Source organism: Puma concolor, chromosome A3, assembly GCF_028749965.1.
Source record: "Puma concolor isolate L17-30 chromosome A3, mPumCon1.1.hap2, whole genome shotgun sequence".
Lineage (NCBI taxonomy): Eukaryota > Metazoa > Chordata > Mammalia > Carnivora > Felidae > Puma > Puma concolor.
This window is the reverse complement of record NC_141669.1, coordinates 116,582,912-116,606,208: the sequence shown is the minus strand read 5'-3', so window position 1 is coordinate 116,606,208 and position 23,297 is coordinate 116,582,912. Positions and strand designations below refer to the sequence as shown.

The following is a 23,297-nucleotide window of genomic DNA, read 5'->3' as shown; positions in this document are numbered from 1 at the left end:
AATCTCCAGGGACCTTGGGGCACCTGGGTGGCTCAGTTGGTTAAACTTCTGACACTTGATTTCAGTTTAGGTCATTACCTTGTGGTTTGCAGGATGGAGCCCCAAGTTAGGCTCTGCGCTGACAGTGTGGAACCTGCTTGGGATTCTCTTTCTGCCCCCTACCCTGCGTGTGTGTGCACACACGCATGTTCTCCCTCACAAAATAAACTTAAAAAAAAATCTCCAGGGACCTTAAATAGCCAAAACAATCTTGAAAAAGAACAAATTTAGAGGACTTGTATTTCCTGATTTCAAAATTCCATACAAAGCTGCAATAATAAAACCTCTGTGATAATGGCATAAAGACATACAAACTTATTCTATTGGACTAAAAAGAAAGCCCCAAAATAAACTCTTACATATAAAGTAAAATGTTTTTGACAAGGGTGTCAAGACCATTCAATGGAGAAAGGACAGTCCTTTCAATAAATGGTGTTGGGAAAACCAGATATCCACCTGCAAAAGAATAAAGTTGGACCCTTACCTAACACCATTTACAAAAATTAAAAATGGATCAAAGACCTAAATGTTAAGAACTAAAAATATAAAACTCTTAGAGGAAAATAGGACAAACGCTTCACAACACTGGATTTAGCAATGATTCCTTGCATATGACACCAAAGATACAGGCAACAAAAGAAAAAATAGACAAACTGGACTTCACAAAAATTTTAAATTTTATGCAAAAGATGCTATCAACAGAATGAAAAGGCAACCTACAAAATAGGAGAAAATATTTGCAAATCATTCATCTAAAGGATTAATATCCAGTATACAGAGAATTTCTAAAACTCAACAACAATAAAAATCTTAATTCAAAAATGGAGGGGTGCCTGGGTGGCGCAGTTGGTTAATCGTCCGACTCTTGAATTTGGCTCAGGTAATGATGTAACTGGTTCATGTGTTTGAACCCTACGCCTCACTAACAGTGTGGAGCCTGCTTGGGATTCTCTCTCTCTGCTCCTCTTCTGCACAGGCACACTCTCTCTCTCAAAATAAATAAATAAATGTAAAAAAAAAAAAAAAAAAAAGGACGAAGTGCATGAACACATTTCTCCAAAGAAATGACAGACATTTCTCCAAAGAATGGCCAGGAAGTACATAAAAACACTTAACCCCCCCTAATCATTAAGGAAATGCAAATAAAAACCCACAATGAAATACCAACTTAAGCCCATTAAGATGGTTACTATAAAAAAAAAAATGTTGTCAGGGATATGGAGAAATTAGAACACTTGTGCACTAATGTAAGAATGTAAAAGGATACAGCTACTGTGGGAAGCAGTACAGTGGGTCCTCAAAACTAAAGAGTTACGATATGATCCAGTAATTCTACTTGTTGTTATATATCCAAAACAACTGAAAGTAGGATCTAAAAAAAGTATCTGTACACACAAGTTCATAGCAGCATTATTCACAATAGCTAAAATGCAGAAGTAACCCAAGTGTCCATCAATGGTTGAATGGATAAGCAAAATGTGGTATATACACACAATAGAATAATATTAGGAAGGAAATTAAAAGGAAGGAAATTCTGACACATGCTATAACATGGATGGACCTTGAGAACATGCTAAATGAAATAAGCCAGTCACAAAAAGATGATTCCACATTGGGGTGCCTGAGTGGCTCAGTTGGTTAAGCATCTCACTTCGGCTTAGGTCATGATCTCACAGTTCGTGACTTTCAGCCCTGCATCAGATCAGCTCTCAGCTGTCAGCACAGAGGCTACTTCGAATCCTCTGTCCCCCTCTCTCTCTGCCCCTCCCCCGCTCTCACTCTCTCTCTCAAAAATAAACTTAAAAAAAAAAAAAAAGGTGATTCCACTTATATGAGGTACCTACAGCAATCAAATCAGAGACAGAAAGTAGAGCCATAGTTACCAAGGACTTATGGGAGGAGGGAATGTGAAGTTATTGCTTAATGGGATACAGAGTTTCAACTATGCAAGAAGAAAAGAATTCTAGAGATAGATGGTGGTGATGACGGCACAGTGATATGAATTAGTACTTAGTACCACTGAATCATACACTTAAAAATGGGTTTTTTATTTTTTATTTGAGAGAGAGAAGACATGTGCAAGCAGGGGAGAAGGGCAGAGAGAGTGAGAATCTCAAGCAGGCTCGACAGTAAGCAAGGAGCCTGATGTAGGGCACAATCCCACAATCTTGGGACCATAACCTAAGCCAAAATCAAGAGTCGGCGCTCAACTGACTGAACCACACAGACGCCCCTGAAAATGGTTTTGATGGTAAATTTACTGTTATACACATTGTACCACAATTGAAAAAAAAAAAAAAAGGATGACACCACTTGCTCTCAGGTCACTTGCTCCAGGGAAGCCAGCTGCCCATTTGTGAGGAGATTCCAGCAGCCCTAGAAAAAGGTGTATGTTGCAAGGACCTGAGGCCTCCCACCAACAGCTAGCACCAACCCACCAACCATAGCAGTGAGACACGTTGGACACTGATCCTCCAGCCCCCACTCAAGCCTTCAGAGAACTGCAGCCTCAACCAACATCTTGACTGTGTCTTAATGAAACTCAGAGTCAAAGCCATCCAGCTAAGCCACTTCTGAATTTCTATCCCACAGAAACCATACAGATAAAAAATATTTGTTTTAACCTGCTAAATTTTGGGATAATTTGTTATGCACTAATAGAGAAACCACTGGATAAAAGGTTATTGGAAAATAGGATATTTGTATGGTCTCAAAGTATTATCCCACATTTTACTTACCAATTGCAGAAGGGAAAAGTATACTACTATAATGCAGAGATCTGTTTTGTTTTGTTTTGTTTTGTTTTCTACAACAGTGGGTAGAAGCAAGGGATGTTACTGAAAACCCTACAATGCAGCACTCCACAACAAAGAACGATCCAGCCCAACATATCATAGCACCAAGATTAAGAAACACTGCCTAGGGGCACCTGGGTGGCTGTCAGTTAAGTGTTCAACTTCAGCTCTGGTCATAATCTCATGGTTTGTGAGTTTGAGCCCCGCGTCAGGCTCTGTCCTGACAGCTCAGAGCCTAAAACCTGCTTCAGATTCTGTGTTTCCCTCTCTCTCTACCCCTTCCTCACTCTCATTCTGTCTCTGTCTCTCTCAAAAATAAACACTAAAAAAGAAAGAAAGAAAGAAAGAAAGAAAGAAAGAAAGAAAGAAAGAAAGAAAGAAAGAAGCCCTGCCAAAAGAAATAAAAGCAACATTCACTTAAAATCTGTATGGGAGGGGTGCACTCTCTCGAAAGTAAAAAAAAAAAAAAAAAAAAAATTAAAAAACTTGTATAGGAATGTTTATAGTAACTCTGTTCATAATTGCCAAAAATGTCAGACAACCCAATATCCCTCAACAGGTAAACTGATAAACTGGTGCATTCATACCCTGGAATACTACTCAGCAACAAAAAGAAACAAACTACTGATATGTGCAACAACTTGGATGAATCTGGAAGGCATCAATCATACTGATTGAAACCAAGTCTCAAAAAGTTACATATGTATTATTCCATTTATGTGACAGTCGCCCAAAGACAAAATAATAGGGATAGATAACAAATCTGTGGCTGTGAAGAGTGGAGGGTGGATAGGACTACAAAATGAAGTACAAGGGAGGTTTCTGGCATGATGGAACTATTCTGTATCCTGCCTGAGGTGTTGCAAAAACCTATACATATGTTAAAGTTCATACAACTGTACACATACACACACACAAGCCAATTTTACTGTATATTTTTTTAAGATTTTTATTAAGTTTATTTATTTTGAAAGACAGAGAGAGCATGCAAGCATACCTGGGTATAAATGAACAGTGGAGGGGCAGAGAGAGAATCCCAAGTAGGCTCCGCACTGTCAGCACAGAGCCCTATGTGGGTCTCGATCTCACCAACCCTGAGATCATGACCTGAGCTGAAATCAAGAGTCAGACACTTAACTAACTGAACTACCCAGATACCCCTATATGATGTTGTTGTTTTTTTAAGTAACATTTCAAACATTAAAAAAAAAAAAAAGGGTACATAACCAATGTACTATGTTGAGAAGTGTCTCCCCCAAAATTTGTCTACCTGAAACCTCAGAATGTGACCTTACTTGGTCTTATAGGGTCTTTGTAGATGTAATCAAGTTAAGATGAGGAGAACCTTATTTCAATGACTTGTGACCTTATAAGAAGAAAATTTGGGCATAGAGACATGCACAGAATAAAGATAAGGTGATGACACACAGAATACCATATGAAGACAAAGGCAGAGACTGGAAAGAAGCATATACAAAGCCAAAGAATGCAAGGATCACCAACATCCATCAGAAGCTATGAGAGGCACAGCATAGATTCTCCCTTCTGATAAATTCCAACCCTGCTGACCCCTTATTTTGGTCTTTTAGACTCCAATACTGTGATAGAATAAGGTTCCATTGTTTTAAAAACTAACCAGTGTGTATAACTTGTTAGAGCAATTCTAGGAAACTGCTACATCCTATGACTCTATTTAAATGACATTCTAGAAAAGGAAAAACTGTTGGGACAGAAAACATCAGTGCTTCCTAGAGGGATGCATGGGTGGCTCAGTGGGTTAAGCACCTGACTCTTGATCTCAGCTCAGGTCTTGACCTCAGGGTCCTGAGTTTAAGCCCCATGTTGGGCTCTGTGCTGGGAATGAAGTCTACTTAAAAAAAAAAAAAAAAAAAAATCGGGGCGCCTGGGTGACTCAATCAGTTGGGCGTCCGATTCTTGATTTTGGCTCAGGTCATGATCCCAGAGTTATGGGATTGTGCCCCACATCAGGCTCCAAGCTGGGCTTGAAGCCTGCTTAAGACTCTCTCTTCCCCCACCCTGCCCCTCTTCCCAGCTCCTGCTCTCTCTCTCTCTCAAACAAGCAAACACAAAGGGCTACAAGACTGCAAATGTCTGCCAAAATTCAAAGACCTGTACACTACTAGAAAAGGATTAATTTTACTATGGGCAAGTTACATCTCAATAAACTTAACTCAAAAAAAAAATAAAAAAGTATTCTCACCGTGAATGGCAAAAAAATGCTAATCTAGTTTCCACAATATAAAGGGGAAAAAAAATGACTAGCTCTCCTATGTATCTTAGGGAGATCTCTTGAGGACCCATTCTTCCTTTCCAGTACCTCCCTTCTACCTCCATATCTCACTGCTAAATTAACTTATCTTTTCTAATGTCCCTTTTATTTTATCATCTATCCTTCGTTAACCCCCTCTTCCTTCCCCTAACACTCAATTTTTAAAACAACTTCAACTTTGCCTCTATCTACAGCTTTAAAATTCATAAGATATAGAGACGAGATGGATACCTCTGCTTTAACTTCCTATCAAAAATAACTGACTTTTTACATGCTTTTGAAAAAGCTTTCACAATCAAGTACAGTGATGTGGATACCTTCACCTGGTAAAACACTGTGACTTGAACCACTGAAGATACCAGTTTGAATCTAAGATACAGTACAATATTAAAATTATCTATTACCTCTTAGTCTGTCAGTTACAAAAAAAAAACTTAAAATAGGGTCAGCTTTTATATCATTTGAGTAATGTTTACTATCACACTAGAAAAATGTTACAGAATGTCTAATGTAGAAAAGAGGTGTTAAAACATTGCTAGAGGTGAAAACTAACCTTAACATCTTCCTGAAAGGCAGTAGAAATAAAAATATGGAGAAAGGCACACTTTACAAGATCATTTCAGTAATATCTTGTCCCATAGGCAACAAACAGCAAACTAGCCTTATTTTAAAACATGTATCCTAATTATAGAAAAATAATTAAATAGTCAGGATATTATGAAATTTGCTTGTTTTCAGAAATAACATATCCAACATAATCAGCTATTTTTATAGGTCACATCTATTTTGACCCAGAAAACCTTCCAATAATTTATATGGACCTATAATTCTGAAAAGAAGCCACCAAAAAGACATTTCAGAAAACATATTAAGCCAGTAAGGAGAAAAACTGCTTGTTGAAGCACAAGTACAAAGAGCTAAAGTACACAGTGGTATTCAGAGAACTAAAACCTAATGAAGTCTAACTCTCAAACAGCCTTACTGAAGTACACAAGTATAGGCGTGCCTGGGTGGTTCAGTTGGTTAAGCGACCGACTTCAACTCAGGTCATGAGCTCAGGGTTCATGGGTTGGAGCCCCGCCTCGGGCTCTGTGCTGACAGAATCTGCTTCAGATTCTGTCTCTCTCTCTCTCTCTCTGTCTCTCTCTCTTTTCCTCCTCCTCCTCCTCCTTCTCTCTCTCTCAAAAATAAACATCAAAAAAATTTTTTTCATAAAATAAAATACAGAAGTATACACTGCAACTGTAAACACTGAGTAGTCTACTTTGGACAAGGCCACTTGACCATGTTCTCAAATCACCACTCAAGTGAAAGAGCTATGTATCAAAGCATGGGTTTTAAAAATTCTGTATTCATTTGCCATCCACTACTGTGAAGAATGGAGCCTCAATTCAGTTGAAAGTGGAACATGGAGGTGGTAACGGTTCTTGTGCATGCAACCAGTAGCCACACCACCCAGCTGGATTGAAAACTAGATCCTGCTCTCAGCAGTCACTGTAGCAGGGACTAACTAGAAGGAACAATGTTTAGATCCCATTCTCCACTAATGATAGCAAAGGAACTGAACTTGGTGTATGAGTTCCTGAAGGAATTGTTAGAGGGGGGTAAGAGTTCTTTGGGTTGGGCTAAAAGGTATATACTCATTTCCATAACATTCTCAATAAGTGGGAATGAACTCAAACCCACGCATGATGCGGAAAAGTTGCCTTCTTATTTACTGGAAAAAGTTACGTTAGCAGAGAGAGATGTAAACCATTCCCTCTCCCCCTCAAAAGTGACGCCTTGGCTCTGAACATCATGTGAATGATCTCAGATAAATGAAAGCTCCCTTCCCATTTTCCAACCAAGTGTATGGGTGTGGATCTAAAGTATATGCATCAAAAGATGATTATTTTATTCAAAGAGAAAACACAAAGGTATAACTTTCCCTTAAAAAAAAATTTTTTTTTAACGTTTATTCATTTTTTGATAGAGAGGGTGTGAGTGGGGGAGGGGCAGAGAGAGAGGGAGACACAGAATCTAAAGCAAGTTCCAGGCTCTGAACTGACAGCACAGAGCCCAACGCGGGGCTTGAACTCACGGACCATGAGATCATGACCTGAGCTGAAGTCGGACACTTAACTGACTGAGCCACCCAGGCACCCCCAAAGGTATAACTTCCAAGGTTCAATAGTATGACAACAGAATCTAAGGAAACTGGCACCAGAATCAAACTTTTAGCATTTATTTGCTGGTTTGAACTCTGTACCCACTACTTTAGAAAGTGGTTTTCCTTCTGTTCTCTCAAACAGCTAACAAATATTTTAATATTAACTACTATCACAAGTTATTTCCTGTTTTTGACTATCTGCTGCTAGAGTTTCATGATTTGATATGCCACAATAAATATAACTCCCATTGTGGTACAATAAATACTGCTCTCTTTTGCAAACAATGCTTGTGTAAAATTATACAACCTAATTACATATAAAGTTGAACTTCCTGGCTCCCAGGAAACTCTGGTTTCTGACCATCTCTTAACACCCATGAATTGCCCTCAAAATACAAGATCATGATAGCCACCATCCCTCATCCTTCCAACAAACCTTTCTCAGATCATTTCTAAACATGATCTAAGAACTATCAAGGAAACTAGAGGCAATATTAATGAGTTACTGAGTAATATGTATGTATACACTATAAACAAATTTATACACATTTTTATTTAAAGGAGCCAAAAAGCATTGTTACTCAAATTGTATCAAAAACCCAGAAAAAAATCACATAGAATCATTTACATCCAAGGGCCCTAAGTAATTGTGGGGGGAGGGGAGAAGAGAAAACTATCATTTACCCATTAGTAAATAAATAGGATTATAAAAGCAGAGCCAATTCTATACTCCAATTTGGGTCTGTAGGTTTTCACCTTAGTATTCTATCCAAAGACTACCGCCTCTATTTTGACTCCAAAAAGACGCTAAATAAAACTATTATTTCAAAGAAGTCAAAATATCAAACACATCTTATTTGTTCTTGTAAGTAAGCAAATGGAAATCCAAGAAAGTTAAATGGATTTCCCAGTCAGGCAAAGATTTCTTACATGTGACAATAAAAGTACCACCCATAAAAGAAAAAATTGAAAAATTAAGCCTCATCATGGGAATGCAAGCTGGTGTAGCCACTCTGGAAAACAGTAAGGTTCCTCAAAAAACTAAAAATAGAGCTACCCTATGACCCAGCAATTGCACTACTAGGCATTTATCCACGGGATACAGATGTGCTGTTTCGAAGGGACACATGCACCCCCATGTTTATAGCAGCACTATCAACAATAGCCAAAGGATGGAAAGATCCTAAATGTTCATCGATGGATGAATGGATAAAGAAGATGTGGTATATCTATACAATGGAGTATTACTTGGCAATCAAAAAGAATGAAATCTTGCCATTTGCAACTACGTGGATGGAGTTGGAGGGTACCATGCTAAGTGAAATTAGTCAGAGAAAGACAAAAATCAGATGACTTCACTCATATGAGGACTTTAAGAGACAAAACAGATGAACATAAGGGAAGGGAAACAAAAATAATATAAAAACAGGGAGGGGGACAAAACAGAGGAGACTCATAAATATGGAAAACAAACTGAGGGTTGCTGGAGGGGTTGTGGGAAGGGGGATGGGCTAAGTGGGTAAGGGGCACTGGGGAATCTACTCCTGAAATCATTGTGGCACTAGATGCTTACTAATTTGGATGTAAATTTAAAAAAATAAATCAATAAATTAAAAAAAAATTAAGCCTCATCAAAATTAGGAACTTCTACTTTTCAAAAGACACTATTAATGACAAGATAAGCAAAAGCTGGGAGAACATATTTGTAAAATACATATCTGATAGAGGATATATCCAGAATTTACATAAAACTCTTAAAACTCAATAACAACAATCCAATAAAAATGGACTGTCCAAAGTCAGAACAAAAGATGTGGCCCAAACCAGAGATCTCTAGCTTTGTTCAGTGTTCATGATTTAAAACCATGGTTCCAGGGCACCTGGGTGGCTCAGTCAGTTAAGTGACCAACTCTTGATTTCAACTACTGATTTTGGCTTAGGTCATGTTCTCACAGTTCATGAGATCAAGCCCGTGTTGTCAGCATGGAGCCTGCTTTGGGTTCTCTCTCTCCCTGTTTCTGTCCCCCTCTCTCTCTCTCTCTCTCTCTCAGAATAAGCATTTAAAAAATAAATAAAAATGAAACCATGGTTCCTTAAAAGTGCCAAAAAGATAACAGGAAAAGAAAATATACTTATGTCATTGCTACACTTGAACTTACTCAGGTTTGTCCTTTTCAAAATTAAGATGTATATCAAGTCTAGGATCACTCCTAACCTCCTCTTGTCTAAAACAAAAACAAAAAACCCTAATAAATAGCAGTCTCAAAGTAAGTAATCCCAAATCATTACATAACAAAAAGTTAAGAAGTGAGAGGTGCCTGGCTGGCTCAGTTGTTGGAGCATGTGACTCTTGATCTGGGTCAGGGTTGTGGGTTCAAGCTCTGCATTGGGTGCAGAGATTACTTAAAATATTAAAAAAAAAAAAAAAAAAAAAAAGAATCACTGAGGGGCACCTGACTGGCTCAGTAAGTAGAGCAAGCAACTCTCAATCTTGGGGTTGTGAGTTCGAGCTCCACGTTGGGTATGGAGATTACTTTTTAAATTTTTTTTTTCAACGTTTATTTATTTTTGGGACAGAGAGAGACAGAGCATGAACGGGGGAGGGGCAGAGAGAGAGGGAGACACAGAATCGGAAACAGGCTCCAGGCTCTGAGCCATCAGCCCAGAGCCCGACGCGGGGCTCGAACTCCCGGACCGCGAGATCGTGACCTGGCTGAAGTCGGACGCTTAACCGACTGCGCCACCCAGGCGCCCCTGGAGATTACTTTTTAAAAGGTGAATGAGATTGAAATGATTAAAACAGGAATTACAAAAAGTAAAACCCTTCTTTGGATACCTCAAGCTTACTTGTATTTTCTTAGGCAAACAGTAACAGCAAGCCTCTTAGACAAGAATCAAATTTCTTTTAATAAGAAATTTTCCTTCTCTAAAATGAAAATTTTTTTAACGTCTATATTTTGAGAGTGAAAGAGAACCCACACATCTGCAATGATGTAAGTGGGGGAAGGGCAGAGGGAGAGAGAGAATTCCAAGCAGTGCCTGCTACACAAGGGGCTCAAGCTCACAAATCGTGAGATCATGACCTGAGATGAAACAGTCATGACGCTTAACCAACTGAGCCACCCAGGCGCCCCTCTAAAATGAAATTTAAGTAACACAGGGACTTCTTTGCCTAAAAGCATAATCTTTCATAAATGTTTACCCCGCCAAGTAAGTTGTTAAAAGAGAATACAGAACTCCAAAACTATAATGAAGGCTTTGCCCCAATCAACCTTTACCTTTCCAGAAAGCCCTACTTTTAACCTTTTATCATCAAACATTTACTAAGGGCCTATACATTGGAGAGAATGGTTCTTGTTGCTTTGCCAACAACAGGAAAGGAGAAGAGCAGTAGACTCAGAAACAGAAAATATATGGACAGAAGCCTATAAAATAATTAAGACACCAAATCCAAACAATCCAATTAAAAAATGGGCAAAGGACTTGAGCAGACATTTCTCAAAAAATATACTAGCAGCTAGTAAGTACATGAAAAGACAATATCATTAATCATTAGAGAAATGAAAATCAAAACTACAAAGAGATACCTATTCACTCATTAGGATGATTATTTAAAAACAAAACAGAAAATAACAAATGTTGGTTTAAGTGTGGAAAACAGGAATTCTTGTGCACTGCCAGTGGGAATTTAAAATGGTATAGCTGCTATGGAAAACAGTATGGTGGTTCCTCTAAAAATTAAACACAGAATTAGCACACGATCCCGGAATTCCATTTCTAGGGATATACCTAAAAATACTGACTCAGAACAGCACCCACATTCAAAACATCATTATTCACAATAGCCAAAAGGTGAAAATAAGCTAAATGTCCATCAACAGATGAATGGATAAAATGTGGTACACACATAAAATGGAATATTAGCCTTAAAAAGGAATGAAATTCTGACACATGCTAACACATGAACCTGAAGACATGCAAAGTGAAACAAGCCAAACATAAAGGACAAATAATGTATGATTCCACTTACATGAGGTTCCTAAAATAGTCAAATTCTATACAGAGACAAAAAGTAGCATAGTGGTTACCAGGGGTTGAGGGAAGGGGAATGGTTGAGTTATTTTTTAATATGCACTGAGTTTCAGTGAGATGATGAAAAACCTCTTGAGGATGCACAATGGTAATAGCTATACAACAAAGTGAATGTACTTAATGTCACTAAACACTTAAAAATGGTAGGGGCGCCTGGGTGGCGCAGTCGGTTAAGCGTCCGACTTCAGCCAGGTCACGATCTCGCGGTCTGTGAGTTCGAGCCCCGCGTCAGGCTCTGGGCTGATGGCTCAGAGCCTGGAGCCTGCTTCCCATTCTGTGTCTCCCTCTCTCTCTGCCCCTCCCCCGTTCATGCTCTGTCTCTCTCTGTCCCAAAAATAAATAAACGTTGAAAAAAAAAAAAAAAAATTAAAAAAAAAAAAAAAAAAAATGGTTGGGGCGCCTGGGTGGCTCAGTTGGTTAAGCGCCCAACTTTGGCTCAGGTCATGATCTCACGGTCTGTGGGTTCGAGCCCCGTGTTGGGCTCTGTGCTGACAGCCTGGAGCCTGCTTTGGATTCTGTGTCTCCCTCTCTCTCTGCCCCTCCCCCACTTGTGCTCTCTCTCAAATAAATGTTAAAAAAATTTTTTTGTCAATGCTTAAAATGGTCAATTTTATGTCATGTATATTTTACCACAGTAAGAAACAAACAAAAAATAATCAGGACGGATAAGTTCATCATTTTCATTGTTACTCCAGATGAAAATATCAATTTATATGGTAAAATAAACTTACAGGGCTGACTGAACATAAGTACTCCATTGTTTCATTCCCTCCTGAAACACCAGCAAAACAAAATAAAGAAATACAGTAAAAAACCCTCAAGGACAAAGACAAAGGGCAAGGAGATAACAGCAGATAAAAGCAACACTCTAGACAAAGAAAAGCTGTAGTAACTAAGTTCTGCACATTTCAATATATATATTGAATACAGTTTTTAATTAAGACCTGTAGTAAATATCTTTCCTCCAAAAAAAAATTTAAGAACAGAAAAAGATAATCTGGGATTTCCTTTTGACTACTGACTTTCCACAGAAACAAATGCAGCTAATCCCTCTCTCGTGTTCCTTGCCTTCCCACTTCCAAAGCTATCTATAATTAAATGAATCACCTGGAAATCCGTTTCAATATTCAGAATAAATGAATTCCAAAAACTAGGTTAGACCATGCTTACAAAAAAAATCTCTTCTCCATAAATGAGACTTAGATTTAGCTCGAATCTATTCACCCTACTGCTGCATCTCTCTGATGGCAGCAACTTTCTGTACTTTTCAGAGGTTCAGTTCAGTACTTTTATTCATCAATGAGGGAAATATTGCTGCATCTCAAGTATTCTTAATACTCAGGCTACATCTAACATACTATTCAGCTTACTTACCAAAAAGCCTACTTAGAATAACTACATTTGGCATTTTAGCCAAGGAATAACTTCCCTGCAACATGTCACAAAAATTTTCATGAGAAACTATAAACAAGCCAAAAGACCTAGTGAAAATAAAATCCTAAAAATCACTTTCTAAAGTTATACAGGATACACATTCCACCTTTCTACAACATTTATCAGTTTCTTTAAACATTCTAGATCATGAATTAATTATCATGTCAAGTTTCTGCAGCAAAATTCTGTATCTTTGCCACAAGCACGCTATTTGTCAGTGTTTCCAAACTTTGGTAAATACAAAAATTCCACGTATAAAGTCTAATGAAACTTAATAGAGGTTAACAGAGATCACCAAAAATCCAAAACTAGAAATGTGGTAAGCAGCTAAACTACTTTGTTTCCTCTTTTATCTATTCTACTTGCGCAAGCCAGGAAATCATAAGACTATGTATGTGATCCATCAATAAGAAGGGTGCTGGGGCTGAGAGAGTGATAAAGCAAGATCCATAACATGAAAAAGGAGGGATAATAGTATTATCTTCACGTATCCCAGTTTTTACAAAAGAATGAATAGGGGAAAAGCTTTCACAATTGGCCCTCTTTATCTACTGCAGGGTCCCACTGTCACAGGGTGACCCATATATATGCTTTTGTGTCTTATACAATCTTTTGTCCCTTCCTTTTCATTCCCACTATCACCTACCTCCCTAGCCTCGTCACCTTGCCTCCAGACACTACCAACCCTAGTAAATTCTGTAGACCTCAATATTACCTAATAAATTGCCATAAAATACCATTTTATCCTGTCAGTCAATAGGACTTAAGGTTATCCCAAAACAAGAAATCTGGTCTTTTAACTTTTCCAAGCTTTCTTGTATTACCAGGCCCACATACAGCCTCTTCAAACTAATCTAAACTCCAACTAATCTACTCACTGTACTACTACCATCTGAAGTCCATTCCGGTCTCCATACCTTTGCCCATTCTGAATTCCACTCTTAAATAACTTTCCTCCTCCTCTCTGCCTTAATAATTATTCTGCATACTTCTCATTCAGCCCTAGACTGCTCTGAGGTATTGCATGAACTGTTTTATCTTTTTTTTTATTATTATTTTTTTTAACGTTTATTTATTTTTGAGACAGAGAGAGACAGAGCATGAACGGGGGAGGGTCAGAGAGAGAGGAAGACACAGAATCTGAAACAGGCTCCAGGCTCTGAGCTGTCAGCACAGAGCCCGACGCGGGGCTCGAACTCACGGACCGCGAGATCATGACCTGAGCCGAAGTCGGCTGTTTAACCGACTGAGCCACCCAGGCGCCCCATGCATGAACTGTTTTAAAACTTTATGTGGGTAAGGACTTTCTTCCCAGAAGGCAGGGAACATGGGTTATGATGCAAAAAGTCAAGCGCCAGAAGAGAGGTTGCAAAGTGGCAACCCATAAGACAAATCCTACCCACAGTGGTGATTTGCTTGGCCCACAGTGTTATATTATGATTTCAAAAGTTGCCAATGTTAAAAAAGTAAATAAATAAAAGGTTTCTCACAAAACCTAGATTCCCTGCTTCTGTTTAGAAAAAAAAGATATTCAGGCCACACTTGGTCCTGTACTCCCCACTAGGTCAATAGTGAGCCGATACTGAATTACACTTTTTTTAAATGTTTATTTATTTATTTTGAGAGGGAGGGAGAGAGAGAGAGGGCACGCACATGAGCAGAGGAGAGTCAAAGAGACAGGAAGAGAGAGAATCCTAAGCAGGCTTCAGGCTCTGTCAGCACAGAGCCTGGAGTCTGCTTCAGATTCTGTGTCTCCCTGTCTGCCTGCCCCTCCCCTGCTCACACTTTCTCTCTCTCTCTCTCTCTCTCTCTCAAAAATAAACAAACATTTAAAAAAAAAAAAAGTTGGATGCTTAACCAACTGAGCCACCCGAGCACCCCATGAATTAATGTATTTTTTATTGGTTAAAATGGTCAATTTTACCTTTAACTTTTTCAAAGGATAAACCAAAGGAGCACCTGGGTGGCTCAGTTGAGCGTCCGACTTCAGCTCAGGTCATGATCTCCCTGTCCGTGAATTCGAGCCCTGTGTCAGGATCTGGACTGACATCTCAGAGCCTGGAGCCCACTTCGGACTCTGTCTCCCTTTCTTTCTGCCCCTCCCCTACTTGCTCTCTGTCTCTCTCTCAAAAATAAGTAAATGTTAAACACATTTTTTAATAAAATCAATAAAAAATTAAAGGTAAGCCAAAGCTACTTAACAGCTACCTCATTAGAGGAACATGAATTCCCTAGTTCACTTAATCCCGACCTGATCATTACTATTTAAAATGTTCATTTAGCCCTTATAGGCATTTAAATTTACAATGCTCACCCTAGATAAGCTTACTTTATGAATTAAGGAATTGAGACAATAATTTTAAGACAAGGTTGGTAGGAATGATAATAACAATAGCAACTAATACTTGAACCAACTATTGTTCAAGCAAAAATACATTATCTTATTTAATCCACACAACCATATATAGTAATATGCTATTACTATTCCCAGTTTACAGATGAGGAACTTGCCCAAAGTCATCCTCCAATGCATGGTAGAGCCAAAATTCAAAACCAAACTCCAGTACACATTGTTAACCCCTACAATATGATTCCTTTCGAGTAGCATCCTCTCCTCTGTGACTAACTGGATTCCCTGGAACAACTAATCAAGGCTAAATTATAGATCTTACTCTTTCTCTGAATGAATGACTAAGAAGCAAACCAAAGTCCACCTAAACATGCCATCCAGATGGCATTTGGATATTTTCCATATCTTAAAAGAAAAATGTCTCTGTCACTGACAGAAAAAACGTCAGATCCAATAAAATATACATTTTCGCAGAAAGCAAGTATGTTATCAAACATTTCTGGAGTGTGGCAAGCTCAAATATGCATATGAATTCTTAGATTAAAACCATGAAGTGATGATACAGTATAAAACTTCCTGGGACAGAAGGGAAAATTAGGGTAAGCAGTTTCCAGATGTGAAAAAATACTCGAACTTTCTTGAGGGCAGGGACTGCTTTTTTTTTTCAGCATGAGTCTCTACAATACACAGCACAGAGCAGCACTTAGCACATATTCAATTATATTAAAGGAAGCAAAAGGCTAAAGTTAGTACTTTAAACTGCAATGCAGTGTGATCTTCATTATAGTATTTATCACCTTGCTTTTTATAATAATTACTGGTAAGGAGCACCTGGGTGGCTCAGTCTGTTAAGTGTCTGACTTCGGCTCAGGTCATGATCTCACAATCCTGGGATCCACGTCAGGCTCAGTGCTGGGCTGGGTGTAGAGTCGGCTTGAGATTCTCTCTCTCTCTCTCTCCCTTTCTCTCCGCCCCTCCCCTCCATAAATAAATAAACATTAAAAAAAAAAAAAAAAAAAGACTGGGTGAGGCCCCTGGGTGGCTCAGTCTGTTAAGCTTCAGGTCACGATCCTTCAGGTCAGAATCTCGTGGTAGATGGGTCCCTGCTGACAACCCAGAGCCAGGAGCCTGCTTTGGATTCTGTGTCTCCCTCTCTCTCTGCCCCTCCCCTGTTTGCTCTCTCTTTCTCTCCCTCTCAAAAAGAAATAAACGTTAAAAAATAAAAAGAATAGGGGGACCTGGGTGGCTCAGTCGGCTAAGCGTCTGACTTCGGCTCAGGTCATGATCTCACGGTTTGTGGGTTTGAGTGCCATGATGGGCTCTGCGCTGACAGCTCAGAGCCTGGAGTCTGCTTTGGATTCTGTGTCTCCCTCTCTCTCTGCTCCTCCCCAAATTGTGCTAAGATAAAATAAAAATTTAAAAATTTTTCAATAAAAATAAAAAATTTTTAAAGAAGACTTCCATTTCTTTAAAAAAAAGAAAAAAAGATATTTCTAAGGCCTATCTTATATTGTGATATCAAGAAAGCCCTAAAAAATTAGTGAGTCAGCCCATGAAACACAAAATATAATCAAAGAGTGAGCTAGAAGAAAACTGAGAGATCATCATGTTCGATACCTTTAATAGACAAGTGAGGTAGTGGAGGCCCAGGGATTTAAGTGAATTGCCCAAGACTACAGAACTAAGTAACAAGTAATACCAAGGATAGAACCCAGGTCTCCTGAATGTTACCCTAGTTTTCTTTCCACAAAGAACTATTCTGTGAGCTCAGGATGCAGTGGATACTTTTGGAAATATTTTAAAGATACTTGGTATGGAGAATGATCTTTCCCAACACATAACTTTTTGTGAGGTATTACATCACCATTAAAGAAATGAAAGCTGCCTTGTTCCTTTGCTGCAGATAACACCATCTCCTCCCCCCCCTTTTTTTTTTGCTCTATGTATTTTTCATTTTCATGTATTTCCTTTCATTATTTTTGAGAATTCTTACCATGTCTTGTTTATCTACTTTCCCTCTTAGCCACTTCCTTTCCTACTATCTTTCACAAAGCTCCCCCATCTCCTTCCTTTCTCTCCATAATTATAAAAAAGAACAGAGTAAGCACACATTTTTTAATAGCAATGGCCATGGACACCATAACAAGCAAATCATAGTCTTGGTCTCTAAGCATTTACAGGACAATCAACAAAAATATAAATTAACACAAAGGGTCACACAGAGGTATGAATAAACACTGATGTTTATGGTGAAAAAAGGAATCTAAGTACGGATAGGACATTTATATGAAGAGAAGTGGTAATGATAACAAAGAGCCGCAAGGTTAGAGTGAGGCAAGTGAAAGGGACAACTCTTTGTCCTATTCAGCTTTCTCACCTACCAATTCATTAGTTCTACTTCATTCACTCCTTATTCTCTTCCTGTTTGACTGTTATCAATGCTCTATTTTTCTTTCTTATCCAGTAGTCTTCCTTTTCTCTCTCCTGATCCTTTAAAGTGAATTTGTCCTGTTCTCATGTTTTCCTTCTCAGTATTACTGCCAATTACTGTCCTTGTAGACTCAGGTAATGTCTTAAAGTTGTAAATTCATTTTTTTCTATTTTCAATACATCTATTTTCAATTTTTTCAATTTTCAATACATCTATTTTACAGATATATAAACTGAGTCCAGGCAAGATTAAATAACTTGTCAAAAGTCAGTTTGTCAGTGGCAGAATCAAATCAGAACCCCAGACCTTTTCTTTCCAAGTCCTCTAATCTTTTTCCGCTTCATCATGTTGCCTTCTTTTTACTTACACTTTTTAACTGTACACCTGCACATATCTGGACAAGAATATGCAGAATAAATGTTTATAAAACAGCGCTAAGTGGGAAAAGTATATGTTCAAGAAAACTAGAGAAACAGAGAAGTCAAGGACGCTTGGTTTGGCTCATTTGGTTAAATGTCCAGCTCTTGATTTCTGCTCAGGTCATAATCTGACATCATGGTCATGAGATCAAGCCCCACAGTACACTCAGTGCAGAGCTTGGAGCAGGCCTGGGATTCTCTCTCTCCCTCTCTCTCTACCCTTCCCCCGCAAATTCATTCTCTCTCTCTCAAATAAATAAACTTAAAAAAGAAAAAAAAAGTCAGAGCACCTAAAGTAAGGGCAAACTGTGGCTCACAGGCTAATGCTTATAGAGGAGACTCAGTTTCAGATCCAAGTGGAAACTGCCTATTTCTTCAACATCCTCTTTCTCCTACCTCCCTCCCCACAGCAGTTATATGACCAGAGCTCACCCTCTGCACCATTCCTGCCCCCCAATCTCTTTCACAGGCCTGCCACCATACCTGAAGTTCTCACAGCTGGAGTCACTTCTTTGGGTTAAGGCGTTGTCTCCAGAAGGCCACTGTTAAATGCATGTTACCTGAGAGGGGAAGGAGGGTCCATTAACACGTTATTCCTATGGTTAAACATATCAGATTAGCAATGACCTTGGGAACCTGACAACACAATGTCTTTTTAAGTTTCATGGAAAAGGGGTACCTGGCTGGCTCATTTGGTAGAGCATGTGACTCTTAATCTTGGGGTCATGAGTTCATGCCCTATGTTGGGCACAGAGATTACTTGAAAAAAATAATAAAAGTTTCATGGGATAGATCATTGGGGGAGGGGGGATAGATAGTTTTTGACAGGGCAGGCAGGATAAAGTGAGTCAAGGGGAAAAGGACCCAAACATAGTATGGGGATGAAGTCCACCTGGCTATGATGTCTACATGACAAAATGAGGATGACAATATAAGCATATACTCTAACTATTGGGGTCACTGTAAGGATGATCCCTGCAACTTGGGAGGCTCCTAGGGATAGGAAAAGAAAAAGCACTTCAAGGATCAGAGTATAGTCAGTTCTGAATGCAAAAGAGCTGAAGTGGCAGCACTTTTCCAAATACAGAGCACTGCTAAACAGAAGGAAGAACAGCTCCTAGTTAATGACTACTAGTTGTGAGGCTAGTTTCCAACCCAGTATTTTTAGCTGAGGGCCGATCTACTAACCAGATAATGCTGTAATTCAATTCTGCAAACCCCCCACCTGCTAATTTATATTGACTCAAAACTAGCTTCATGTACAGCTACAAAAACCAACATGCCTTTACTAAGCGCTTATTATGAGCCTAGAATTTGGCGAAATGCTGTAAGTATGAAAGAAAGAAAGAAAGAAAGAAAGAAAGAAAGAAAGAAAGAAAGAAAGAAAGAAAGAAAGAAAAACGAAAGTCAGTCATATACTTTTGCCTTAACTCACATAAAGGAAACCAATCCCCAAACCTAAAACTGAGAGAATGGTGAGAAACAAGGAAGTGAAAAAAAAAACCAGAAAACAAAAAAACCACAAACAGGTGACTACTTCCTATCAGTACTAACAACAAATGTCTTAAGTCAGAATAAATACAACAAAATTTACTTCTAGGCCAAAGTTCCTTGTCAAACTCTTACCTAAACAGTCAAGAGGCACAGGCTAGAAATACCCTTTTTCTTTTGGTCTGATACCAAAAGCTCTTTAGCAGCACACATTCATCTTGATAACACTGGAGAATAACAAACTAAGAGTTACAAAACTCAGTTCCACTTCTACCTCTAACTCTTAACTACTTTTAGGTAAATTATTTAACCTGTTTTGGATTTTTTTTTTAACAGAAAACTAATAGGTTGAACTAGTCTAAGGATGGCATATACCTGGCACATACATCTCCCACTAGATAACTGTGTCCACAGGAAGCATCACTAATCAATCATAACTCACTTTCCCAGAGAATACATATGACCCAAATCCTTCTCAATACCATGCTTCTGGCAGCTATTTCAAAGTTTGGTTGGTCCATAAACCAAAATATATTTGCCACCATGGACTAAATAGTCCCTGTAATCTCTTCCAACTCTAAAATTCTTATACCAAGTTTCTGAGTGTGAGAGAAAAACACTTCAAACAATCTTAGATCAATAGTGTTGATAGTCATAAATTTCAGTCTAATCTCCAAGCTCCCCTCCAAACTGCACCCAATCTGGTTCTAACTTTTCAAAAGTGCAAATGAACAATACATTCTCATACCATTAATATATATAACTTGGCAATGTTATTCAGATTTGCTAATGGGTTCTTTATACAGAACAAGAGTCTTTTACCCAGTCTGGCCCTAAAAATTCCTCATCCAAAAATATGGCAACAATAATGCATTAGTAAATAACTAAATCCAATCCCTTGATCATCCCCACAGCCTCCCTCCAAAATCAAGCCTTTTCACCTCTCAGCTAGACTTCTGCAATAGCCCTTTTCCATCCTTTTACTCTCATTACCAGAGCAATCTTTCTACAACACACGTACTGAGATCACTTTCCCGTTTAAAATCTGAATCCACTGCTAACATAAAATTCGAGTTATTTAGCGTCATGCTTAGAACTTTTCATATGGTTACCTCCTTTTACCTTTCTGACCTCCTGTCCCACAATGCTCTCTTTCCCCATCCCACTCCCTGAACCCTTTTTCTCCTACAATCTTCTGCATTTACACACAGCATTGTGTTTCCACTGTCCTATCCGTCCTTTTCCCCACCCTTATCACACTCCTATTCATCATCTAAGACCCAATAGGACCAGGAGCAGTTCCCGTGACCTCCTGTGACCTCCTCGGCCAACCCCAGACAGAACTGGTCACCTCCTCTTCGGTCTCAAAGCTTTTTGAGAATTTCTTGGTAGGTCCACAGTACCGTTTGCCTCAGTGGTTCCCAAGATCAATGGAATTTCCTGAGGCATGTTTTAAAAAAAAAAAAATTCTTCAGGGCCAAAGCAGACCTACTAAATCAATCTCAGGAAAGGAGATCCTGGAATTTCTATTCTAATGGGCAAATTTGGGAACTACTGGTTTGTCTCTTCCAATAGATGAAAAGAATTTTTTAAAAAGAATTTAGAAATGATTCCCTCTAGAATACTGTGAAAAAGTATTTTGCGCTTGTTTTTTATTTCATATCCTTTCTGACTTGATTCACATACTGAACATGAAGGAATTATTTTTGGACTCACACCCAAAAAACTTACATTCTCTGTTTAAAAAAAGCAGTTGAGGGGCGCCTGGGTGGCACAGTCGGTTAAGCGTCCGACTTCAGCCAGGTCACGATCTCGCGGTTCGTGAGTTCGAGCCCCGTGTCGGGCTCTGGGCTGATGGCTTGGAGCCTGGAGCCTGTTTCCGATTCTGTGTCTCCCTCTCTCTCTGCCCCTCCCCCGTTCATGCTCTGTCTCTCTCTGTCCCAAAAATAAATAAACGTTGAAAAAAAAATTAAAAAAAAAAAAAAAGCAGTTGAATTTCCACCTTCATTTCTAATCTTAAGAATGAAGTAACTGTACCTCGAGTACATCTATGAATACACAGTGCAGGCTCTCAGCAATCTGCCACGAGAACTTTATTTCAACTGAGAAATCCTTAGCCGATTTTGAAGGTAGAAATACACCGCCTTTACACTTGCTTAAAATCGAATTATATTAGTAATAGATGTGGGAGACCCTAACTAAGTGCAATGATAAGTGGCTGGCACCAGTGCCTCATGAACTTTCAAAGAAAAAAAATCCCACTCTTCTTCCTCAACACTCACTCCCAAAAAGGTATACTGAAGCTGTAGAACCATGGCAGAAAACGTAACAAGATTAAGATACGCATACAACCAACAAACTAGTTGAGTTGTTACTGGGACGTGAATTTCGGGTGGTTTGCACGTTCACCTTGTTACACCTCTTTAGGCCCAAAGTCTACCTTCAGCGCACAAACCCTGTGTTTCTCTTTAAGTCGTGGCCCTGGACTGCGTCTGAAAACTTGAGTTCCCCGCTTAGTTCCCCCTAAGTCACGTCCTCCTCACGTTTCGACCTTTAGAATACGTTCACAGCTACTTTTTTCTTTTCTCTGCTAAAGAAAAGGACACTCAAGGGGGAGGGCACTGACAGCTCCCACGTCTGCAAAACTCGACGCCGGGAGGTGCCGGACGGGGCAGCGGGCGCCGAAAAGGGCGCCCGGGCCGGGACCACTACGATGGGGGACAATGGAGGGAGGAGGGGAGTGGAAGAAAGAGGAGGCAGCCGCTATGCTGGGCCCGCCTCGCGACTAGGGGCTCCAAAAGGTCTCGGTAAGGCCAGCCGAGCGTCAGGTGGGCCCGGCCGCCGCCCCTCACAGGGCCACGTCGGCCTGGGCGGCCACTGCGGCCGGGCCCGAGAGTAGGCCGGGCCGCGGGAGAGTGGCCCCCGGCGGGACTGAGGGGCGCCGGGCCGGACCCTGCTGGCGCCCGCCACTGCCCAGCCCTCTCACGACTTGACGCCAGCAAGGCGAGGGGCTCCCCCACGCCGCCGGCCAGACAGTGGCTCCTCCGCGCCTCCGGCCAACCCATCCCTCGGCCACTAGCCCGAGCTCCCCGCGCCCCCCACGGGCACCGGCTCCGTGAGAGCAGTGGTGGCTCTAAGGACCCCACCCGCGCGCCCGCACTCCTTCACCCCTGGTTCTCCTCGGACACTCTCATGCGGGCTACCCCCTCTACCCAGAACTGCCCCCAGTCCGCCCGCGGGTGTTTACCGGGACTCGGGGCGGCGACGACTCCTCAGTCCCTCGACTAAGATGGCAGCCGGTCCCGAGCCCCGACCACAGCGACTAGAGCGAGTTGGCGGCCAACGCGCAGGCGCTCCGGCTCGGCAGGGATGTGGACCACAGGCCCCAGAAGGCCTTGCGCACCGGCCAGAAGGGTTGGCAGGAGCTGCGGAGTGCAGCTACATCGGAGTTTGCTCGCCTTTAGATGGGAGGGACTCTGGGATTGCTCCCAACCGCTCTAGGCGTTTTTTTGGTTTTTTTTTGTTTTGTTTTGTTTTGTTTTTTTTAAAGCACCCTCCTTCCCCCAATCGCTAAAGATTGTAGCTGTGATTTCCAAACGCCAGTGTATATCAGAATCACCTGAAGTGCTTGTTGAAACTTTGGGGTCCCACCCCCAAAGTTTCTCTTTCAGCAGATCTGGGATGGGATCTAATTACTTGCATTTCTAACTCTGGTGTGCTACTGGTGGGGAATCACACTTTGAAAAACACTGCATTATAGTTTAGTTCTTAAGAAAGTACACTGGGGAGTTACATTGATTGAGTTTA

The 23,297-nt window shown here is 40.1% G+C and overlaps 1 protein-coding gene across 3 annotated transcripts in view; it reads right to left on the bottom strand.

Annotated features, from left to right (window-relative positions):
• Positions 1–22,878, bottom strand: part of ITCH (itchy E3 ubiquitin protein ligase) — a 146,459-nt gene extending 123,581 nt beyond the window's left edge. For 2 of the 3 annotated variants that reach the window (XM_086702022.1, XM_086702021.1), the window contains exons 1-2: positions 22,738–22,878; positions 18,483–18,559 (exon numbers count right to left, since the gene is read on the bottom strand). The gene's annotated coding sequence lies outside the window, so the exon portion shown is untranslated. The remainder of the gene's footprint in view (positions 1–18,482; positions 18,560–22,737) is intronic. The other variant, XM_086702023.1, reaches the window with a different exon arrangement.
• Between the last annotated feature and the right edge of the window lie 419 nt (positions 22,879–23,297).